The sequence below is a fragment of the Microtus ochrogaster genome, chromosome 16 (assembly GCF_000317375.1).
Source record: "Microtus ochrogaster isolate Prairie Vole_2 chromosome 16, MicOch1.0, whole genome shotgun sequence".
In the NCBI taxonomy this organism is placed as follows: Eukaryota; Metazoa; Chordata; class Mammalia; order Rodentia; family Cricetidae; genus Microtus; species Microtus ochrogaster.
In genome coordinates, this window is record NC_022018.1 from 55,599,103 (window position 1) to 55,603,667 (window position 4,565).

The following is a 4,565-nucleotide window of genomic DNA, read 5'->3' on the forward strand; positions in this document are numbered from 1 at the left end:
AAAAAAAAAAAAAAGAAAGAAAAATTTGCTGAAAATCATAAAATATATCTTAGGTCTATTTTTTTTAAAGATTTTATTATTTTATGTGTATGTATGAGTGTATACCTAAGTGTATGTTTGTGCACCCAGTTCAGGCATTGTCTGTAGAGTCCAGAGGAGGTCATTGGACTCCTTGGAACTGGAGTTACAGGTAGTTGTGAGTCAACTGCTGTGGGTGCTGGGAACTGAACCCTGGTCTTCTGTAAGAGCAGCGAGTGCTCTTAATTGCTGAGCTACCTCTCTAATACTTTATAAGCCCGATTTTAAGGCATTAAAATTTTCATTTAGAATGAAAATCTCTCCTCAGGAAAAGCAGCCAACGGAAAGACTCCAGAAGGAAACTGGGGAACAATCTTTGGCTTAGGAAGTCCTTCAGACCAACTAATCACACTGTGGATGTGCAGCCAGCAGCATGATGACAAGATGGCACCTGGGGACAATTTGCAGATCTCTAAGCAACAGGAGATCAAGTTAATGGCGCAGTGGCATAGATGTAACTTGGAATTCTACTCTGTCTACAAATGTGTGTGAACTTAGGCATGGACATGCAAAGTGATGTTCTCTGTTTGCTCCTATCAATTCTTGTCTCCATCAATCACAAGCAGCTAGAAATCCTGCCCGTGCTCAAAGACGCTTCCATCTGTACCCTGACTGATGCTTCTATGGGAGGAGCCTGCAGTGGCTCCTCTGCCACCGAGTGCCCACTGGCCTTGGAGGCAACCTTAGTAAGCTCCCCCATCAGTCTCTTGGGCTTACCCTCTTCTAACCATTCCTGCACCACAATGGTCTTCCTTCTGGCTAGCTCTGCCTGGCCCCCTTCTGCTGTAGGAGCCTTTCCTTTTCTAGAAATCAATTCCTCCTTCCTGCTTTTCAGGGTTCCACTCCCACCTCCTCTGTTACAGGAGCTGAAGTGACCCTGACCTTTACTCTGCGTCATTGAATTAGACAAAACCCTGTCGCAGTCACTGTCTCATTCAACAATCCCCTCCTGGCTGAAGGGGGCATTGTTTGCAGTGTACTGAAATCCAGCCTTTACTAGGAATGTGGCACCACAGGAATGCCTTTGCCTCGATGTATGGGTGAGGAGCTGAGGGTCCTAGAAGTGAACTGACTTGCCTGAGCAGAGATTACTATTTTCTTCCCTCAGAGACTTACAGAGATAGTTGTCAATAAAGTACTTGCCAGGCAAGTTTGAGAACCTGAGTTCCATCCACACAATACACATAAAGAAACACGGAGACAGGTGGATCCCCAGGGCTTTCTGGACAGCAGCCAGCCAGCCAGCCAGTCAGCCAAGACTAGCTGGTTAGCTCCAAACCCTGTCTTACAAAGGATGGACAGTGCCAGACGAATGCCATCCAGGATCGAACTCATACCCTCACACATCAGCACACATACGCACTCACCAGACAGCGAGCGTGCATGCTCACACACAGAAACAAAAAAAAAATCTACCCTCCATTCACAATCCAGTTATGGGCTTTTAAACCCAAGTCTGGCCCATGTATCATTTTCTTTTCCTAGTATGTCTTCAACATCACCTACCCACGTCTGGCAGATTCTTTACAGCTCTAGACACAGCCAGACAGCTCCCCTGTGCCTTTCCTAGCCTGTTAGGTCTATTCTGGCTTCCCAGACCCAACAGAACCATGATCATGCTGTGGATAGGGCTATCTCCATGAGACCATCCTGCAGCTCCTGCAGGGTTCAGATTCATCTGTGACCTGGCTCCCAGTGAGCCACAAATGGCCAAAGATACTCTGGGTTGTCCCTACTTGGCCAGGCAATCACTTTCCCAATACAGGACCCTCTTTGTTGATCTACTCAGTCTGGGCCTGGCCCTAGAAGCCCACAGTCAATCTCTCCCCAGGAACAGATGCCCCAGACACCTCCAAACCTTAAGATCTTTCTTGGCCATACGCAAAATTGTATCAGCAGAAGAGAGAAGAATTTTACCAAGTTTCCTAAATTTTCAATAGAAGACAGCAATCTGGACTAGTCTTCAAAATCCTATGCCTTGGGATCCCAGTGTGGCCCTCTGTGTGCCTCTTCCTCATCAGAGCTCAATCTCCTGTGGGGTGTGGCCCTCATACCTATTGTGTGCCTCTTATGACAGCCTATCCCCCAGTAGTTAGGTATTGCTTACTCTCAGAGAGAGGAAGTAACTGCACTCACCGCAGAACCAGGAAGGCTGGCCCAGTGGGTTGCAGAAAGCTGCCTCAGTTCCAGTGAGCACTAAGGGGCTCTGTACACAGTCCTCAGGCGGCTCACCCTCATCATCTCAGTGAGCGAAGAGCAAATGCCCCACTGCACAGAAGAGGCAACCGAGGTGAAAGATGACCCTTACACATCCCCGAGACTTCACAATGATCAAAAGTACAGATGTTCCTGGGGCAAAAGAAGAGCACAGCTCAGGACCTAGCAAGTGGCCTGAGGTGGCAGACAAGAGCAGGAGAGGGCAGCAGGATCCAAGTGCCAAGCACTTGCTGTTGCATTCCAGCTTCCTCCTCAGCCTCTCCTGCATGCGAGCTGGACCCTGACAAGCTGAAACAGGAAGAAGGTGCTAGTACTCTTTCCTAAGAGGGCCTTGCCAAGGCAGGGTTCCCACCTCCTATCAGAGCCAGAAGACTGGCTGCCTCTTCTGAGTGAGGCTTTCTTCCATTGCTTTCTTTCTTGGCTCCTAGAATCTTCATTCATAGAGGCAGGATACAACCTTCCCAAAACTAAGGGAACATGCAATTGGGACCTTGGGACACATAGCACACCATGGCCAGCTTGGGACTCAGACGTCTTAAAGTATCACTAAGCATCAGACTAGAGCCCAGAGCCTAGTACAACAGGGAGAGTTTTGAGAGGCCTGTTTTACATCCTCTCTGTTTTGGGCAAGGATTAACCCCAAGCTTTGCCTCTCCAAATAACCGATTATTTGTGCAGATGAGCAAGGAGCAGAGTGTGTGGGTCCGTGCAGATGTATTCTGGGTCTTGTGATCATGAGAGCACCACGCAGGGTGACTTGTCTTCTCTGCATCTTAGGCTCTCATCTGTAAAACGGGGTCAATGACAACGCCAATAACTGTGGCACTGTTCACCTGCTGAATGTAAAGAAGACAGGACTATACTAATGGTTGGATGCAGGCTCCTCTGGCTCTTAGGGGCTCTGTGACCTTGAGGGCTCCCCTAACCTCCGTGAGAGGCTGTTTGTCCAGAGGTAATCACAGGACGAGAGTACCTGTACCTACCTACCTCCCTAGGTGGCTCGCGGTGGATATGCAACTGATGGTGTGATTCCATGGTTGTGTCTGCAGTGGGATGTGTGAACTTTGGGTGTATGCTGGTTGGTTTTTTGTTTCTTTTTTTTTTTTTTAACTCATTCACCCCTCCCTACACTGCGTACATCTCACCACTGGAATCGCTCAATCTGCAGTCGGATACGAAAGCATTACACCACTGAGAAGAAAACTTGGGGCTACAGGAGTGCAGTGCCTATAAGGACGAATACCCCATTTCCTTACGTTTCGTACCCTCACCCCCAATTCCTTTCCTCCCTGGCCACCAGCACCAGCTCCACTCAAGCCTAGTGGGGCTCGGACAGGAAACGCTTTTCGACTGGGCAAGATGCAAACCGACACTCGACCTCTCGGGGTTCGGACATCACTAATACAGCGATGGGCCCGGGTTAGTGCTGTTTCTTGGACCTCCAGCCACTCTGGCTGCCAAAGGGGGAAATGTTAGGGACCCACACGGGGCCACAAGACACAGGATCCGAGCTGGAGCCCCACCAGGCGAGCGCAGAGCTCGGAGAAACTCCTCCAGTCGGGCGCCCTAGCACTTGGACCGAGCGGACCGGCCGCAGCGGCGACTGGGGCCGGCGAGGCCTCACCGAAGCGCCCGCACCTCCCGCCGCATCCACAGCGGCCCGCGCCCGGGCGTTACCTGGGGCCACGGCTGGGGCTCCACCCCCACTAGGCGGCGGCGCGTCGCTCCCGGAGAAGCCCGGTCCCGCTCCGGCTGCGGCTCGCAAGCCGCCGGCCGCGGCCCTCCCCCTGCTCCCGCAGTAGACCCTGCTCGCCGTCTCCCCCTCCCTAGAGCTCGCGATGGGCTTGTCGGGTCGCACCATCGCGAACAGGGGGGGACAGGGGCGGAGCGTCTGGGTACGCGTGTTCCCGGGATCGCAGGTGCAAAGCAATCGAGTAGACTGTCGCGCCCCGCCTCACTCGCAGGCGATGGGCCCGTCGGGCCGTACCATCGCGGCGAGGGGGAGGACTTGGGCGGGACGTCCGGACACGCCCCCTCGGTGAACTCCCTGCTTGGTGGCGCAATGGGCTGGTCGGGCCTCACCAACGCGGAGCGGGGGAGGACCGGCCCCGGGAATCTGGACACGCCCCCTTAGCGCGGGCGAACCGCTCAAACTGATCATCGGTTCCCCCTGCGGCGAACAATGGGCCTACCGGGCCGCACCATCGCGGACGAAGGGGGGGAGGCGGGGCGTGAGGCCCGGGCGAAGCATTGGGAAGGTTCGCGCTCTT

The 4,565-nt window shown here is 52.9% G+C and overlaps 1 protein-coding gene across 3 annotated transcripts in view; it reads right to left on the bottom strand.

The window, feature by feature from the left end:
- Positions 1 to 4,095, bottom strand: part of Rnf44 (ring finger protein 44) — a 15,352-nt gene extending 11,257 nt beyond the window's left edge. For 2 of the 3 annotated variants that reach the window (XM_005355209.2, XM_026783005.1), the window contains exon 1: positions 3,973 to 4,095. The gene's annotated coding sequence lies outside the window, so the exon portion shown is untranslated. Of the gene's footprint in view, positions 1 to 2,214; positions 2,428 to 3,972 lie in introns of all 3 variants that reach the window. The other variant, XM_026783007.1, reaches the window with a different exon arrangement.
- Positions 4,096 to 4,565: the final 470 nt, after the last annotated feature.